At 42.6% G+C, this 20,539-nt stretch overlaps 1 protein-coding gene across 2 annotated transcripts in view; it reads left to right on the forward strand.

The window, feature by feature from the left end:
- agbl4 (AGBL carboxypeptidase 4) overlaps positions 1-20,539 on the forward strand; it is a 548,994-nt gene that overhangs the window by 9,527 nt on the left and 518,928 nt on the right. The gene's annotated exons all lie outside the window — the stretch shown is intronic.

Consider the following 20,539-nt stretch of genomic DNA (forward strand, 5'->3'; position numbering starts at 1 on the left):
AGAGCTTGATGCGTCCCATTGTCACCGTGCAAAGGCCTTTTTAATGGCTAATTATCTACTTGGTCAGAAGAGGAGGGGAATCGAAAGCGCTTGACGTGAATAACTGTTCTTTAGCGGGCATCCATCCTCGTCTGCCTGAAAACTGTAATTAAACAGATTTAATATTTTGAAGAATGCTTTGTAAATGGCCTTTGTTTGGCACTTTTAGGGTGTGCGTGTGGGGGGGAGGCGAATGGAGGCATAATGAAAATAAAGTGCTTTTTGCCTGACAAGTGGGCAGTTGTGTGCTGCCGAGGGCCGGGAATGACGGGGAGTCAACGAGCGCTTTTGGAGCACTCACAATATCATTCTCTGTTGAGAGATGGGGGTTCAGGGTCTCTGCTAGATGAGACTTGCCTCTCATATTCTTGACAGGCCAGCCATTCACTCGCTTTTTTTATTTTTAGAGCGGTGAAGTTTCATTTTCCATTTAGAGAGGGTTTTTTTTGTCCCGTAGTTTTGTTTTGTCGAGGTCTGACGTGTAGTGTTTCGAAATAAAAAAAAAGCATCTCACATAAATGGAAATATTGCATTGCAGGGGTCTCTTCAACATGTCACCCAAGCCACTCCGTTTGAATGGGCTAAAGTTTTTTGATGGCTCCAAAATATATTAGGCAAAATATTTTAAAAACGCTTCTGACATTTTATACCCCATGCACTTGCAGATCAACAGAACAGAGACAAAAACATTAATTGGATTCTGGTGCATAGAAGCAAGACACATAATAGAAATGATCCAAGAGCATATGACCAGTTCATTTTATAAGTACATTTCATGGAAAACCACATTTGTTATTTGAATTGGCCAGTTTTGCCTGTAAATAATTAGAATATTACATGATCCTTATTTGTGTGTAAAAGTTTCCCTGTTCCTCTTTTTTATAAAACCCCAGCAGCAGCCTTGGCATTGATTAATGGTCACTGGGCCAGCAGACGGAGATCAGCTAACATATATGACATTAGCCCAGTGTCTGTGGCTCTGGAGATGGTCCTGAATGATTTATGGAATTGATATTAATCTCTTTCCAGTAAACGCATTACTGAAGTTGGAAACGGAGAGGAATTGATGTTACTGCGCTAATGTCAAATTAATGTCCTGTTGCTGTTTCAGCAAAGCAAAACACTGCAGTTAAATGGCTTTAACCTCTTAATATCCAGAGAGGCATGGGGAAAAAGGCAATAGTATGTGAAGGGCTGGTGGTGTAAGGTTCTTGCCCCCCCCCCACCCCCCCCCCCCCTTTTTGTAGATTTTCCATTCTTATCGGATTTTTCTCGTTGTGTCCTTGCAATTGAAACCCTATCCTGAGACTCACCATAGAGATAGTATTACCCAAATGAGTCTCTGTGCCTAAGATCCAAAATACGCTACATAGACTGCTTTGTGTTGTGGATATCTTTATTTCAGTCTTTGACCATTTGCAAAACCACAGCATGATTGCAGTGTCTGTATCTGGAGAAAAAAGTATCTGCGAATTCACAACCTAGCTACTGTACATTAAGTGTGCATTTTTAGCCCATTGGAACAGAGTTGCTCAGCATTTACAACTCATTTGATCTGGTACATTGGATGCCACTGTGAGAGTTAGATATTACACATACTGTATGTGAAGTCAGTGCTCCATCATCAGCACTGAAATGCTTTAGTTTACTTGAACTGTGATATTTTAAATTGAAGATGGACGTCGCTCTAAGTGCTGGGTGGAAACAATCATAACGCTTTTCATTTCTTGAAAATATAATGTCTGCCTTTGAACTGCAATCAGTTGAAATGACTCAGTTTTCAATTTATTTATGGGGTGTGTAATTTAACAATGACAGGCGGAACATTTGAATAATATCTGACATGCCTCACATGCTGGCGTCGTCACCGGTGAGCAAAAATTTAAATAGGTTTTATATAATGGCTACCTACAGTACATATGCTTTTCCCTCTGCCCAAGCTTTCATTAAGCATAACCTATTCCATGTCTGGTGACAAGAAAGACAAGAAGTCCTTCTTGCCAACTGACATAAATTAATAGTTTATGTGTTACTTAAATATGTCCTCACGCTTACGTATATATACAGTACATTTCTCTTTTATTACATACAGTTCTGAGCCCTCAAACCAATAGCTTCACCATGTACAGTATGGTTGAATGCTGAATACGTGAGTTTTGAAAAATAACGGTATACACTTGAATTTGAGAAGTATAGAATTGTGTGTGCCGTTAAGGCCACCCAGTCGGTATAATTGAAGATGTGGTTCTGTGTATTATCCTAACACATTTGGAAATAATTTCTAATTGATTGAATCCGTAAAATACCAAATTGGTGAAAATGCTGTTTATCAAAGCAGAAATAATATTGTGTGTGTTGGCGTGTGTGACTTGTTGTTCAGAATGTATGGGGCCACAGGTTTCTTAGTCACACCATGAGGACCATTTCTTATCTCCACACCCACATTGACGAACTTAAGAAAACGACCTCCATTATGGCTTGTTTGATAGTACCGGCACATAATGAACATTTCCTCAAGGCGTCATTAAAATCATATTGATGCCTCAGTTGATATAGTGGTGTCAGGCGCATTATGTAAATGTGTGTAGGATCTGGAATGCAAATTCGAGTGTTAATTCGAGTAATTTGCTCTCTGGCCATTTTTATCGTTTTTTTTTTTTAGATATCACTGTTCTTTGTTTATGAATTGATATACGTATAAGCATTTGTACCGATCGTTTGTTTTGTTTACTCCAGCCTGTTTTGCCCTTTTATTTACTTTCAAGGAATGGGAAATTGCTGCCCTAATCTTATCTGTTTACATTGTATAGGAGACATTTTGATGTGTGATATCTTTCTGCCATGTGAAAGCCACTCTGAGCCTTTTGCAAATGGAGTCTGAAAGCTTGTTAAAAAAAAGGAACGAAAAACACCACTGCCTGTGTGAAGGATGTGTTACTCTGTAAAAAAAATGCATGCTATTATCTGAGAGGACGTATTCAGGATGTTACCCTGGAGACAGAGGTGCTACAAAAAAAAAAACATTTTTATGTAAGTTGAATTCCTGCTGCTGGTATTGTATCGATGTGACATATAACGCCATTTTAAGGCAACAGCATGGCTCCTACCATCATGGTTGAATTGGCAAACATGAAGCTTTTGAGTTGACTTCCTCTTTGCTCTGTGGCCCTCCCTTCCACATTGTCTCACTCTCACACATTCAGTGTTTTCAGTACAGGTCCTTTGCCAGCATCCATGTCACACGGCGCACCTTCAAGCAAGGTGACATCTGTCAGATAAGGTGGAGCGAAGTGCTATCAGCTAAATTACAGTCTCTTTTCAACCAAACCAAAACCAAAACCAAAAAATAAAGGAAGGAAAAAAAAATCTCCCCAGCCTCTAGCAGCTCTGCTTATATTCGCACCTTCAAGTGTCAGAAAGCCATTGGAGAGGTGTATCGCCATCAAAATTACTGCCCATTTGTTTCCTGCAAAAATAACACAGAGGCCCGGGTGTAATTTTCAATCAGATTGTGTTGTTTGTGTTTGTGAGGGTTGGTATATTAGTTTCATATATCGTCTGGTTGATATCAATCGTGTTTATGTGCTCTGTTAACAGAATGTTTTTCAGCATTATTACACTCGGTGATCTCATCGCTTGGCGAGATTATGACCGTATGAACTGGGGGGAATTACTTATAAAAGGCGGGTGCCGTGGAGGCGAGCAGGGAAATGGCATGAGGCTACGCGTGGTGGAGAGAGCGGGGAGCGAGCAAGTGAGAGAGCGAGAGAGAAAGAAAGAAAGAAAGAAAGAGAAAAAGAGGGAAGCACAGCCGGAGAAAATAAGAAATGTCAAAGCAAAGAGGTGTCATCACTCTGGGCCTTCTTATTAATTGTGCTGTTTTTCCCGGGCGTCCGCGTGCCTCTTTATCTCTTCACCCCAGGTTCCAGCGGCCAGGATTATGCAGCCGGCCGCCAAAATGAATGCCGCCTGCTGAACGCAGCCATCCCTCCGTGTAGCCACCCCATGATTGTTATCGCCGTGTTCTGTCTCTCGTGATGCATGGTCGGATTATCATTAGGCCATAGCACTGGTGGGGACTTCATTGGTGGCCAGCCTCACCTACCCTGCCTGCCTGCCTGCCTGCCTGGCTGCCTGCCTGCCTGGCTGCCCCAGCCGCTGTTGGATTGTTTAGCCTACATGGTCATCTGCAGCCAGTGGTCTTTTCATATAGTATCCCATACACAGTATTATCCACAGGGTTGTAGTGGATGGTTTGTGCTATAAGAACCCTCAAGGATCCTCAGCTATTCATAAGGTTGGCGACAAAGGGTCAGATTGTTGATAGCGGTCGCAGCTTAACACATCAGAGTGCTAGAGTAGAGTAGCTTGTTATTACACATAAAAGGAAAGCTCAGTGACCATGGCTGGTCTGTGCACTGCAATGCTAATATGCAGCAATGGATTTTTAAAATGTGTTTGAAATATGACAAATCCATAGAGACAGTGATTTAAAAAAAGAAATGAAATTAGTCCTTATTGTCTACTACAGGTACTGTATTTTGTTTTGAGGTAAGCAAGTTGACTACAACAGCCAGAGATCTATGTCACAGTAATTGTCTGCACTCAGGGCATTTCTTCACAAGCGTATGTCTGCGTACCACTCCTGGCATGTCTTGAAAGGTGCAACACCTCCAGTCTTAGAAGTTGCTGTCACAAGCGTTTCCTTACACACTGCATCTGCCTCGTGTCACAGGGTGAGGGCAGGATGTCTTTAGTGCTTTGCTTGAGTTAGGCTTTCTGTTGTTTGAATGATAGCCTTTGACTCCTGAGGAGAGTTAGCATCTGCTGTCCATTGGATAACACCTGAAGCGAATATGAGCTGCTTAGCAGCTGCAGTCATCTTGAAGACAAGGCAGAGCTTGGCAGCATGTACTGTAGAGGTCTATGCTAGGGGTGGCGGGCAATTATTTTGGCCCAAAGGCCACATCGGGTTTAGGGTACTGATTGGAGGGCTAGATGTCGCAGGCAATGTTCCTCACTTGTCAGTAATGATAAATAATGTACACTGACATAACTAGTTAGCTATTCCTGCATGTTAGGAAATGTATCGATGAATACAGTTCGCTGTGTACTTGGTTAATGTCAAACCTGTAAGGCCACAGTCTTGAATAGCCATTTCAGAAATGTTGGGTGAGAGCATGACTTTGGATTTAAAAGTTGTTTTTATTGTAAAGGCTTCTTTGCATCTGCACTTGTTGTTCTGTATTCCTGTGCTAGTGATGTCTGCCAAATGCACTGTAATGTAAATGCATGTTGTGGGACAGTTGAAATGACTCAGTGAGCTGCATGTGGTCCCCGGACCTGAGATTGTCCACCTGCGGTCTATGGGCCCCAGTGATTCCAGACTCCTTTTTGAGCACCTTTAGTGCCACTGTCATTTCCTGGTCAATTTCTGTGCAATGTAGGCTATGTGGCTATTCTTGATAAAATTGTGAGTGTGAGCCCCTTCAAGTTGTCCTTTCAAGTGTCAAAGGCAGTAATTTATGTTCTCTCACTGTACTGAATAGTTACCAGCCCTAAAAGTCAAGTGTACTTGTCAGGCAGGCCAGAGGCTGGCTTAAATGAGGCTTGTTGAAAGCACAGAGCTGTAAACACTTTTGATTGTTAGCCACAAAAAGGAAAGCAGCTTTTGTAAAGCAAAAAAGCAGTACTAGTCAAGTTCATTATGTATTTTTGCTGGATTTTTATGGGGATTTGGAAAACTATACATTTTTGAAAAGTAGATAGTATAAGCAATCAGAAAAACAATGTTTCCATTTGCACAGGTGGCGGCCATCTTGGATTTTTCAAAATGGCGTCCGAAAAACCTATATTTTGTCATTTCTCAGCTTCTGAATAAGTTAGAACATTGATTTTAACTGCTTAACCAACATTTTCAGGGTCACTGAATCTAATGGTGTTAGTTTTATTGTTGTCAGACATTTTGTTACCACACCAATTTATTTGAACTATTGATTTATAGTATTTATGAGTAGATGGCCCACCATTTAAAACATCCCAGCTTGAATGTGCAAAACTGGTACAGTTTACATGTCCACCATTTTGCTGTACATTTACAGGCTTGCCTGTGCAAATCTCACAGCTACATTGTATCCAGTATACAGGAGCAGCGCCACATAGTGAATGTTTTGAGTATCAACAGGTGTTCAATTTTTTCATTTGGGGGAATCCTTCAGCTTGCATGCATTTTCTGTATGATAATACTGGAAACCAGTAACGTGCGCTGGTGTTTATGGCTGGTGAGGCACTGACTTTTCCAATATCAGATTTTCAAATATACAGCTACATTATTAGTAAATATTTGCCAAATAGGCCTACCGATAAGTTTCATATGTCATAGCTTTCTTAACATAAGGTAGGCCTACACATAGGCGGCGCTACAGCAAGACTGTTGGGGAAGCTAAAAAAAAAAAAAAAAAAAAAAAAACTTCATAGGACAAACGGAACATTTCCATGCGCAACTGCAACACATAGCCATTCTGGCTATTATATGTCAAAACGGCTTGCCATATGCTCTTGCCGAACTCTCAAACGCGACAGGCACACACACACACACACACACACACTGAAGGCAGGGGAGGAAGACGGCTAGTTGCCAGACCATAGACTATATTATCTCCGAAAAAAGGCTCGAGCAATCAAATCATACACACGAATGTCCACAACTTTGTTTCTATTGACATTTTCATGCGCTATGTCACTCTACCTCCATCAGACCAGTATCAAAACTCGCAATCAAACTCGCAAAACTAATGACGAGGCAAAATGCGCACACACCGGGGGGAGACAGGAGAGCAAAGAAGCCAGCTGATTGACCATAGATACCATGGCCAAAAATATCACATGGGTCTATCATATCCAACAGACATATCAGATGTCAGTTTTGCAGCCCAAATAATACAAATATGCTGTGATTTTGAATTTCTAGTTGAAGTAGCTTGTAATGATGTAGTTCGCTACATTTTACAGATGGAGCTAGCTTAATATTTCTATTGGATGTAGCTTGTCTAGCTAAATGTTAGCTTACTACTAGGTTCTACAAGTAGCTTGCGCAGCCAGACACTGTTCTCGCTGCCTCGCACTGTACACTGTTCACTCCAGTCACACGCAGATGCCCAACAAACACAAGCGAATCTACACACATCACATTAGGCCTACATATGGTAACTAAACCACCCGGGAAGCCCACCATGGTTTCAGGAAAGGTGTGCATTTTTGAAAGTGGTGTTAGCTTGGTGACAGGATAGCACAGGTGCTTCCTTTTGAAGTGAGGGCTTGTTAGACGGAAGACAAGTAGACAACATCGATAACAACATTGCCACCAAATAGTAAACTTAGTGCTTCGGCGAGCACATCAGGGGGAAAACGGATTTCCTACCTTATTCTGTCCTGTTAATTCCTGTTACTTGAAGCTCTTAGTTTCGTTATGAAATCCACTTCCATGGTAGCAGTCAAAGTGAACAAGCTAGCCAACACTAATGACACGACCGACTGAACTTCAGATTCGCTATGACGTAACTGCCAGCAAGACTTTCAATGCCAGAATGAGATTGCGGCCAGACTGCTGCTGGCCTCACCATTGTATCTTTCAGTGGGCGTTATGCCAAAGCGTTCAGAGTAAAGAAATGATAATGACACGTAGAAAATAGTAAAAAATTATAAGGAAAATGAGGGCACACCATACATATTTCTATTAAGTGTATATAAAAACGTTTAATACAATATTACCACAGAACGAGCAAAATGGCGCATGCGCACAAGCTTGTTAACGAGGGATTGCGCAATCCGGCTTGAGGCAAACTAGGAGTTGCCCCAAATTCAGCGTATTGGGAGAAATTTGACATGAAATGTGCAAATATTACGATTTTGGTCACGAAAATGATTGAAAATGATTGAAACTGTTTAACTACTGCACAAATGGTAGTTATGCTGCAGATGCTCGAAAACAAATTCTTGTTAGCCTACTATTATTCATATTTACTGCATCTCATCATTCTCATAGGGTTGGTGAGGCACTGCCTCCCCTGCCGTATTGCAGGGATTAAAGTTTTCCGTCGCTACGACGGATTTCCGTCAACTGGATGTTCGTTTGGACGGATTTCCGTCCGTATAATTTATGTCAATTAATTCACAATTTTTACTTTCCAACTTAACACAAATCGAGAGCACTTCTGGTCATGAGAAGGTGACAAGAGGTGTTTGGTGTACGGATTTAGTTATACACTCCACCACTGGCGTGATAGGCCTAACAACAGATTCACTCATCAGTAGTTTTGTGCCAGCCCCGTTCTTCCAAAAAAAAAAAAAAAAAAAGAAGTACAAAGCACGAGCGGTGAACAATTCGGTGGTGTGCGGTGCAGCGCGAGAGACTAAAAAAAAAAAATAGCCAACATTGTTGCTGATGGCAGAAAAGAAAATAAGTGTAATACTATGTCTTTAAAGTGCAATGACAATCGTTAAACGAGTTGGACTGAGATTCCAATATGGGCTAATAATGCATATGGAATGCATAGCTGGAAGAAGGTAGGCCTAGGACACGTTTCCATTATCGTTGCACCTGCCGGGGCAGATTGTTAGAAAAAAAAGAATAGTTTACTTCGACTGCGCATGATGTCTTTTTCATGAAGGGTTTGCATTTTAAGCATTGTGGCTTTTACTAACATTATTCATAGCCCCAATGGGACGGCTATCATTGGCAGCTAGCTAGGATAGGCCCTACCACGCGTTTCATCCTCAAAGTTTAGCGCGTTTGACTGGCTGCGTAAAAGGGCTATGATAGAACTAGCTCTAGTTGTCTTTCTGACAACGGATACTTTACTGTCTCATCTGTAATCATAGCAGATTAACTTTGTTGTTGCCGATATATATTCAAGAAATAAGTTAAACGTGGGTTGCATTTTACAGGAGTCACTGTTGCTATCCCAGGCAGAGCCAATATTTTATGCCACGTCTTGTTCTGGGAAGCAGTGTCCTGATGGGTGGACTCATATGGTCGATAAATGCCGTTTCGATGTTTGTTTCACTTTCAGGCTTGGTGTAGGCTATTGTGTGATGCTATTTTTGCTAACTGGAATAGTGTGCAGCAACAGTTGTGTGTGCGTGCTTGTTTTGAGTGGCTCAACGTCTGTGTCCATCTTCTCGGACTTTGCGTTTCGTTTGAGTTCAGTTATTTGCGCACTGCGCACAGGGCTGATGGGTGGGCGATTTGCCTTGATTCGAGTGGAAAGTTGCGCGACAAGCTTGGGAAAGTGTGTTACTTTTGTTAAACGATAGACGTCTGGCTGTGACTGTGTCGTGTCTGCGTGCGTCGTGTCAGCTTGTATGAGAGAACACGAGTGCGTGCAGGAATTGGGGACGTTTTTTTTATATCAATGGTAAGCGTGTGCCTGGCACCGCACATCGAGAGGCAAAAAAGTAGCCATAGGTTTTCAAAACGGTAGAACACAGAGGCAGACTACCGTCCGCACCCTGTTTTGTAAAACGTCAACAAGTTGTTCGAACAGGATGAATAGTGAAAAAGGGTGAAAAACATACAAAAAACCAACAACCTAGTTTTCCTCCCTCTGATTGCTATGACCAGACAGTGCATTGTTTTTTAAATGTAAGAAATACAACTGCAAGCATGCGCACCAGTGCTTTCACCAGAACAGTGTTTGCCCATTCTGATGTGACAGACAAAATATACCATAGCCTGGCTACTACACTACACAACAACAACCATAATGGGATCGCTGTATCAACTCATTGCAATTCCAAGTCAATAATTCTGTGAGATCAGCTACCATTTTGAAGCAAAACTCATTGTGAATCCATTCTGCATAATGTTGTGAACAATTCATAAATAAATGGGTAGAAATAAGAGGAAATAACCAAAACCTGCCCCAAATTGCAGTTCAGTGCAATCTGGTGGCCTAGGCCTGCCCCCTCTCCCTCTTTCCCTTTTTTTGTATTTAGGAAATTGGCATCTGTAAGCATAGCATTGTAGGCCTACATCTGATTGAGCACATCTGATTTAGTACCTAGGCCTACAGGTACATTCATATTGAGTGTATACAGACCTACTTAGTGTATAATGAATATTCATTGTTAATGTGAAGTGTAAAGTTTTATGTTGGTTGAAGCTCTGATTTTGTGGCAGTTTTTGGTATTACTAGCACCCTCAAGACATAGGCCTATTCTGCTCTAGGCGACTGCCCTGTCTGCCTATGTCTAGCGCTGGCTCTGAGCCTCTGACACCATTCCTTGCGTAAAACCAGTGTATATTTCGTTACGAGGGCAGAGCCTGGCTACATTGGTTTTCGTAGGGTTACGGAGTGATACTCGATCGGGTACCTAACCGGTAAAAAAGTTCAGTCAGATGACTTTTTTTTGCTTTAATCCCTGCGTATTGGAGCGCACGTGCCTGCTGGAAACTGACTGTAAGACAGAGTGACAAATCAATTGGTGTTATTAATATTATTAATGCACATACGAGCATGTCATTAACTGGTGTTGGTGAGTGTGCTTTAGTGTAACAGTGAGGGTTCTGTTTGCTGTTTGTTCTGGTTATATTCATGGGTGAAGAACATCGAGGTAAACAAGAGACATGTCAAGCCCATGAGCTCATTAACTGGAAGCTGTGTATTCTATGCCAGTCTGATGATACCAAGACGGTGGTTCTGGTCCAGAATCCAAGATTAGACACTAATGGACATGTACGAGAAGTAGTTCAAGAGAGGGTCAGTCTGAGTGATTGGGACCATGTTAAATCCAAAGACGACTGCAGAACTGCACAGCTGAGACACCAGGGACACAGAAAGCAGTCTAGTATCTCTCCTGTCACTCAGGTGCAACCAACAAGGTTCAAATACAGCATGCAAGCAACCAACATGCACATCATTTCTACAGGACGATGCACAGCCAAGAAGCGTGGCAAGAAGAGAGGATGAACAGAAATGGATGACCCAGGCCCCTCAACATCTAATTCTTCTCCACTCCACTCGTCAAGAAACAAAGCTCCATCTGCCAAAAGGCCGATGGTGAGCTACTTTATCTGGTCAGAACTGCAAATGCCGGAAAATCTCCAAAGGCTGCTTTGGAACAGTCCCAGAATCTCACACTCAAAACAAGACTGAACACCCGCATCTCAGCAGATGATGCACATGCAATTGATGTATGATATCACAAAGATTGTGGGACAAAACATGTGTCATGTACGGCGAGACTCAGGCCTGACAGAAATACAACTCTCAAAGAAGCCTTGACGTTAACATGTCTGCTTGAGCTGATCAACCGTATTGATGTGGAAACACAAAACAAAGCATGGACATCATTGAAAAAAATGTATGTCAACATGCTTGATTCAGAAGCCTTGGAGAATCATGAACTTGCATTCAGTAGAAAGTGGCCGAAAGAGAGACACACCCTTGCTAGTCTGTACAATTCAGCTGGGACATCATTGATGTTGCTGGATACTTGTATGGCATCTGTTCCCTGGCCTGTCTTGGTGAAGGTTGCAATGTTTGTCCTTGTCACCTGTGCTGCTTTGTAAATTGTTTTCATGTTATCATATTCATCAGTTGTCATTGCAGCATGAACCATGTATTCTTCACATGCTTCTGGATAGTAGGGACATTTGACTTCTTTAGGTCATTTAGAACAGACAGATTTCAGTTATGGCAAGACTGTGAGGATTCTCTTTTTCAGCCACTTTCTACTGAATGCAATCTTTGTGATATTGGACAGCAATTGAATGTGCATCATCTGCTGAGATGCTGGTGGTCATTCTTGTTTTCAGGGTGGGATTCTGGGACTTCACAGCAGCCTTTAGAGTTTTACTGCCATTCGCAGTTTTGACCTGATAAAGCAGTTCACTATCGTCCTTTTGGTAGAAGAAGCATGGTTTCTTATCGAGTGGACTCGTACGAAATCTTGTGGATAGTGGAGAAGAATCAGATGCTGAGGTGCCTGGGTCAGTCATTTTTCAGTCATTTTTCGAGACTTGGTCTGACCAAGTCCATAACAATTAACATTTCCCAAACGGCTGATCTGCCTCCTTAGGTTTGCTACTGGTTGACTGTTGTCCGACCAAGTGAGTGGAGTTCCCGATTTTTTTGAGATCAGAAACAATATTTACATTTCTCTTGGCCTGCCTAGAAGCAGTGCAGAAGGTGCTGCATCACTGGGAGGTTGTAGTGCAGTTCTGCAGTCGTCTTTTAATTTTAACATAGCCCCCATCACTCAGACTGGCCCCCTCTTGACCTACTTCGAGTACATGTCCATCGGCGTCTAATCTTGGATTCTGGACCAGAGCCACCTTTTGGCATCGTCAGACTGGCATAAAACACACAGCTTCCAGTTAATGAGCTCATAATGCTTGATAATGCCTCTAGTTCACCTCGATGCTCTTCACCCATGATTATAACCAGAACAAACAGCAAACAGAACCCTCACCGTTACACTCCACCACCATCACCAACACCAGTTAATGACAGTATGTGCATTAACAATATTAATAACACCAATTTATTACTTGATTTGTAACTGTGTCTTGCAGTCAGATTCCAGGATCATCATACAGAAAATACATGCATGCTGAAGGAAGGCAAAGGGCAAAAATTTAAAGCCTGTTGACATTCAATATATTCACTACATGGCACTGCTCCTGTTTACTGGATACAATGTAGCTGGTATGAGCTTTGCACAAGCAAGCCTGGATATATACAGCACAATGCTGGACACGTAAACTGTTTTGCACATTCTAGCTGGGATGTTTTGTATGGTGGGCTTGACAGACATGCATCTACTTGTAGATACTATACAGTAAATCACCAGTTCAAATAAATTAGCATGGTAACAAACTGTCTGAGAACATTAAAACTACCACCAGTAGATTCAGTGACCCTGAAAATGTAGGTTTAGCAGTTTGAATCAATGTTTTAGCTCATTCAGAAGCTGAGATATTGCAAAATAATGGTTTTTCGGAAGCCATTTTGAAAAATCCAAGATGGCCGCCATGCAGACATTTGTGCAAATGGAAACATGGTTTTTCTGATTGCTTATACAATATACTTTTCAAAAATGTATAGTTTTCCAAATCCCCATAAAAATCCAGCGAAAGGTTCAGATCCAAACGTAATGAACCTGACTATACTGTGAGGCAGGCCCAGCATGTGTGTGTGTTTGTGTGTGGATTTAGCATTTGCTCGACTCACAGTTAATAATATTCCCTGCGAGCCAAGTTATTCCAGCAAGTAAGAAGCTCCAAACAGCCAAAATGGACCATTTCTAGTTTAGCACTCAGGAGAGCTCTGTCAGGGCAACCCAGAGGGGTCACCCGTCAGGTCGATGGCCACCTCTGAGGGAGTTGGTGGCCTTGGCAGATGGCGAAGTTTGAGTTAGCATTGCATCGGAAGCGCCATTAGCCACCGGGCAAGTGTCACCAGTCGAGGACTGTAGATCTGTAGATGGGAGGCAGTTTGGGACAGGTGTGTGTGTGTGTGTGTGTGTGTGTGCATGTGTATGTGTGCGTGTGTGTGTCCTTGTAGCAAGGTGCTCTCTGCTGGGCTATTGTGGTCAGAGCACAGCACAAAAACTGGTTGCCAAAAAGGAGCAGTCTGCAGTTTCTTGTTTGCTTAGGTGCAGAGCAACATTGTGCCAATCTGCTGCGCTAAACATAACTGACTGTCAGTGATAGCCTGCTGCTGATACGGCCCGTTTCAATCAGCAGGCGTCCTTAGCCAGGTGATAACGCACGCTAAGAACCGCACAGAGGACTTCGGCTGATATTTTTTTTATGATTCTTACCAAGGGCAAAAAATGAATGCATCCATGTACAACACTTATTTTTTCCAGGGAATGGAAAGCTTCGAGCCATTGCACTGAATTGCTTTGTGGATTTTAAATTATTCACTTTAACGGTAATGGATGAGAAAAAAAGAAACTTTTCACAAATCGTTGAACAAAAAGAATCCATAGAAAACATGTGACTGCGTTTTGTTTCGGTATGGAGGGTGTGAGTGTGGGTGTGCGTGTATGTGTGCGCGTGTGTGTGACTTTGGCAGAGAAATTGCTAATGAGGACAAACACTCCGGAACAAAAACCCTCCACTACTCGCTGCTTATGAGTCTTTAATTGTGTTTTTTTTCCTCCCCCCTTCCCATTTTTTTCCGCTATTATGTTTCTCCATCTATTTTGAGTTTTTTTTCCCTCCCCCGAATTCTTGTTTTTTGTTCTGCCTCTGCCTCAAATCTATGCACTCAAATAGCCCCTTCTCTAATCAAAATCCAGGTGGAAGAAAACACGTAGAGCAGAGAAGGACACGCTGTGGAGGGCACAAGAGAAAAAAAGAGGCCATTAGCAAGTGGACGTTAACAATAGAGCGCGTCCGAGTCTGAGATTGATTAAAGAAGAGGCCTGAAATTTGCCAATCAAGGCCTCCTCTCCCCTAAGTGGCTGTAGTGGCCAGAGGAGATTGGAGGGGCAGGATGAGATGAGGTGTCCGACTGAAGTGTTTACAGCTTCGCGTCTTGAAGGTTCTTTGACTTCAAAACTTTCTGTTTGTTCGCGATGCCATTTTGAATGCAAGGCATTTTCATATCTGTGTTTCTCAAAGTTTTTTCCGATTAAGCCCTCCAGCCGACACGGAATAAAAGAACAAACCACGAGGGCCAATCTGTCTATCTAAAGATGCCAGGGCATGTCAGTGTATGTACATTGAGGGACAATTACAGATGTAACTACAGAATGTATGTTGAAGATGAGCATATTGCTTCAGCACACTGTGCGTATAATACTGTTTTTTAGGTAGCTGACGAAGCATAACAAATGGTACTTGGGATTTCCTCTGAACTCTGAGAAATACAGTTGAAGTTTTTCACACGTTTTGCAAACAAACCATGAGCATAGATGTAGATTAATACAATTTCATACACATTAAACTGGAATGCACATAAACAGGCTATAGAATAAGTACTGTATTCGTATAATGGCCGTGGTCTATTTACTTAGGATTCTTTATGTTTCTTCACGTTTCACCCAATAATCAAAGATATTTCAGAGCAACACTGATAAAAATGATTAAGATGGCAGCAAACGCTGTTCAAAACCCCCTTTTTAACATTCTAGATCTAGATTTAGAAGGGGCCAGATTCACCACCAGAATGATTGCATTTCTTGTCTCTCTGTGCCAAATGTTAGTGTTTCAGTTTTTTTTTTCATTTGTTTTTGTGAAGTCCAAGCTGTGACAATGACTAAAGGTCCTGGAGGTGAGTCAGTGTGAGAGTATGATTCAGAGGCGACTTTTGGCCCCATCGCCTTCATTTGTCTTTGCTGCTCGACTTCTCCATGTGTTCCTTTTATCAGCTTATTTTCCCCCAACTGCACTGGCCATTTTTTTCTCCTTTTTTTTTTTTACCTCCTCTTAGTTGAGGACAGAATATGGAGATAAATTTGGACTGTCAACTCCGTGTAGTCCCGGCCATACATTTTGATATATCCTATTTATCAGCCATTTATAACCATGAGAATTTATTTTTTATTATTATTGTATTTTCTTGCCCGTGGCGCTCACTCCCCCCCTTCTTCTGCTTTCTCTCGTTTTCCCCCTCTCTCTTTCTCCCTAGCCTCCTTTGTCATTTTTATTTCCTTTTATGTCCCATCTGATGGCCAAGCCACTGCTGTTATATTGGCCTGGCCCTGGTAGGGTGTATGGTAGTCCTGCGCTGACACAAGCCCGTGTGAAAAGCATTCTCTTTCTATTCCATTTCATTCCATCACTTCACCTCCATTCCACCACTCCCATTTCACCCCCTCATTTCCTTAACCCCCAGCCCTGCCAGCCTGTTGCTATGGCCAAGGACATCAGCTATGTCTGTTTTTACAACACTTTACACACTCAGAAAACCAACCACCTATACTCACACAGATGCACAAACGCACACACACGCACGCACACACAAACATACACGCGCGCACAATACACACAACACACGTGCACAATACACACAACACACACAACACACATATTGACCTATCAAAACACTGTCTGGATTTACAGTGCCACACACACTCACACGCACGCACGCACGCACGCACGCACGCACGCACGCACGCACGCACGCACGCACGCGCGCGCACGCACGCACGCACACACACACACACACACACACACACACACACACACACACACACACACACACACACACACACACACACACACACACACACACACACACACACACACGACACACAACACACAACATACGACACACACACAAACCCATCAATACACTGCCTGGGTTTACAATCACACACACACAAAGGCACACAAACTCTACACACGGTTCACCCCTGTTTGTCTTCTCACTGTGCCATCTTTGATGGAGCCATAACTACACACAGCCAGATAGCTTGGCCCTTTATAGCGTCCCATTGTCCGTATGTGACACCTATCCTAGTGCTTGAAGGCTAAGGTTATTGCAGGCCTTACCCTGGTGTGGCAATGTCTGTGAAGTTGTACACGCGGCATACTAAACATTGTACAAAGGCATTCAGGGTTCCAATAGGTCATGGAATTTCTTGATTATGGACATTCAATTAAATGGACACTGTGCAGGAAATGGTCAAAAAGGGTACTGCAACTATGCTGCTCATTGAAACTGGGCTGCCAATGGCCAAATATGATCTTTACATAAAAGTGTTCTAAGTAATAAACAAATATTTTCTAGTATGGTCAAAGTAGAGTAATTTTTGCAGCTAAAAATAGCTATTTTTGGAAATTCAAAATGGCGGACTATGGAGAAGATATGGAGAGAAAGGTAACATTAGTGAATGGGCAGCATGAATTCTGGAAATAAACAACTAAAAATCTCACACAGTGTCCCTTTAAGGTTTGTCAAGTGATGGAAAGTCATGGAATTTCAAAAAAATTCATGCACAGTCATGTAGTATCAATTTTCTTAACAGTCGTGTAAGTGTACCATTCAAGCAAGCATTTCCCTCTTTAACATGATTACATTGGGGGCAGTATTCAATTTGCATTTTCATTCAAAATGTGGCCACGTTGCGGGAATGCTGCGGTTGCAGAATGTTCTTCCACACATGGAAACAGATCATTCTAGAACTTGTTTTAAGCCAAACACTGACAACATTCCGTATGGAACCAGAATGCTCTTTGCGTGTACGGAACTGCACTTATTGGCTGTGATCAATCCCCTGGTTCACCCCTGCAACCCCATCACTACTGCTTTCCCACCTCATGTGCTGGGGCATTGGGAGAATGTGGATTGTTCTTGTTGCCATGATGGGAATTAAATTGGTGAGCAATTTATCCTGCCAAGACATGTACTAATTTAGCCTGCAAAGGCCTGGGAAGTTTAATTAGGAAATGTTTATGTTTGTGAAAAAGTCATCACGTGAAATAATTTGGTGACTTTTGATTTCACAGCAACGAACACAGTGAGGATCCCTGAAAAAGGCAGGTCTAAATCTAGCAGGAAACATATCTTTTACTTGGAATGTTTATAGCTGAGAACTCACAGGTACTCTCATTCTTTTTTTTTCTTTCTTTCTTTCTTTCTTTCTTTCTTTCTTTCTTTCTTTCTTTCTTTCTTTCTTTCTTTCTTTCTTTCTTTCTTTCTTGCCACTGTCTTGTACAGTATATGTCTTTAGTACTGCACTAAAATGAGTGCTTTCAATCTCATTGTGAACATGTATGGTGTACGTAAATTGGACATGTGAATAGTGACTATAAAAGCATTGTATTGTATTGTATTGTATTTCATTCTATTCTATTCTATTCTATTCTTTTTCATTCTATTCTATTCTATTCTTTACCTCAGGATATACCGGTATGTTCATTTAGTGCTAGTGTGGCGCTGACACCCAGCACATGGCACATAACAGGTTTAGTACACTTAAGACCTCTTCTCCCCCTTGTCTAATGGAGTCCAGCAGGGGCTAATATTGCCCGCACGCTTGGTGCCATCTATTTTACAGTTATTAGCGCAGGGTTAACCTGGCGCACAACACTTTCTTTTCTCAAGTAAATGGAATCTGTCCGGCCCGGGCCGGACACTGACCCCTATTATGAGAGACTCAAACAAATCACTGTTGCCACGACCGCCACCGCCTTCTAAACGAGTAACGGGATGTCATTATGTGTGTGTGTGTGTGTGTATGTGTGTGTGTGACAGTGAAAAATTGAGTGTAATTCTGTGTCATTTCTTCAGTGTGTACATGCGTGTGTATTGTGCCTCTATGTGTTTGACTGTATGGTGTGTGTGTGTGTCTGTGAATGTGTGTCTCTCTGTGTGTGTATGTGTGCGTGTGTGTGTGTGTGTGTGTGTGTGTGTGTGTGTGTGAGAGAGAGAGAGAGAGAGAGAGAGAGAGAGAGAGAGAGAGAGAGAGAGAGAGAGAGAGAGAGATTGTGTATGTGTGTATTTGTGTATTTGTGTATGTGTGTTTGTGTGTACAGCATGCTGTATCCTGCCACATACTGTGTGCAGTCTGAAAGCTACAACACAAATCTTCACTGTGCTCGTTGGGACGGTTTTATTTGACCACTCTGAGGGGGGCTGTTGAAATGGAACCTCTGTTACTGCTGATTGTGTGGGGTTAAAGTTGTGAAGAGCAGTCGTGGGATACTGTTTACTCCCCAGCCACACATCTACTAGAAATGGTGTGCTGAAGTGTGTGTGTGTGTGTGTGTGTGTGTGTGTGTGTGTGTGTGTGTGTGTGTGTGTGTGTGTGTGTGTGTGTGTGTGTGTGTGTGTGTGTGTGTGTGTGTGTGTGTGTGTGTGTGTGTGTGTGTGTGTGTGTGTTAGAGAGCGAGAGACAGAGAAGGAGACAGAGACAGAGTCAGTGTGTGAAGGGTGTTTTTGTTTGTATTTGTGTTGAGTGTGTGTGTGTGTGTGTGTGTGTGTGTGTGTTTGTGCGCGCGTGTCATGTCTGATCTGCGTAAGAGGGGCCGCAGCTGGGCGAGAATGGTGGGGGATTTGTAACGCTTTAGCAGTTCATGTTTTTTAAGCCGCTCCCGTTGATTTGCTGATTTATTTAAAATGCCCGCCCCAGAGATGAAGTGCACTGATGTGTCAGGTTTTGTTTTGAGATATATACAACACACATATTTATGAAGCCGGCGTGTGTGTTTGTGTGGGTAGCGAGCGATAGGGCCCCCATGCTGAAATGGAGAAAAGGCGTCTTCTTGATAGAGCTGGGTTGGACGTGATTGGTTACAGTCTCAGTTGCTCTGACAAAAACAGCGGTGAAAATTGCACCGTGTTTGGGGTTTGAAGCGGTGTTTTGAATGGAAGCAATAAAACCTGTCTTTTTGTCTCATGTTCTCAGTAAATCAACTTTTTCTGTGCAGCCTACAAAAACTGAAAACCTCTGTAGGGCTGCTTCGGATGACAGTGTAATTTAAAGAGTCAGGAGCGAGCGAAGGCAAACATCAGACAGAGGCACACAATGAGCCAGTCTGTCAAAATAGTTGATTTATTGATCGTAAGAAGGTAGAAATCATCAGCCTATATAGTTCCTAGGTCCAGAGGAAGTTTGGTGCCCTGTCAGGGCTGGACTGGGGGAGACATAGGGCCCGGGCACTTTTGGCTTAAAGGACCTCCCTCATAATTAGCGGCGCAGAACTGACTCACCGGTGGGCCCCGCACCCTCGTTTTTTTAACATTTCTGAAAATAGGGGCCCACGAGGGTGGAGGGCCCACCGGAAAATGCCCTGTATGCCAGATGGCCAGTCCAGTCGTGTGCCCTACACAGTATTGCAGTCTAAAAAGCTCAGCAAATACTTTTGACTTTTAGCACCTCTACTTAACTTTAGCAATCTCTACATGGGTCATTGACGTTTTCTTTTACAGTTTGTAGTAGCAGATGGCAGGGTGGTGCAACCACAACCATTACATCAATGACCTATTATTCATTACTATGGGCATTAACTGGGATTGTACTACCTGATATCTGCTACCAAAAACATGTCAATGATGACCCACATCAAATAGTTACAATACATGGTTTGCTACATTTTTTAAGTGAATGAATATTTAAAGTGTGTGAAGTTCATGTCCCATGTTGGCATTTGACATACAGTGACATGGAACCTGAGCTGGACTTTAAACACTACATCTAAAGCGGGAAAAGCCCAGCTAAGGCTGTTCTTTGTAAGGATGCTGCTTAGGAAGGCTGGACTGACCCACCACCCTCTCACCCAGGCCTACAGAGCACTAGTAGAGAGCATCCTCACCTCAACACAGGCATCACTGTCTTGTAAGGCAACACCACATATGCTGAAAGGATGTCTACAAAGAATAATCAAGACTGCAGAGAGGATTGTAGGCACAGCACTTCCCTCTATGGACTCCATGTATGTGCAGCGCAGCCAGAAGAGAGCAGAGAGAATCATTAAAGTCCCACTCTATCCATCCAGCTAACTCCGCTCAGACACAAGCACTGCACATACAACTTTTCG

The sequence above is a fragment of the Engraulis encrasicolus genome, chromosome 6 (assembly GCF_034702125.1).
Source record: "Engraulis encrasicolus isolate BLACKSEA-1 chromosome 6, IST_EnEncr_1.0, whole genome shotgun sequence".
Lineage (NCBI taxonomy): Eukaryota > Metazoa > Chordata > Actinopteri > Clupeiformes > Engraulidae > Engraulis > Engraulis encrasicolus.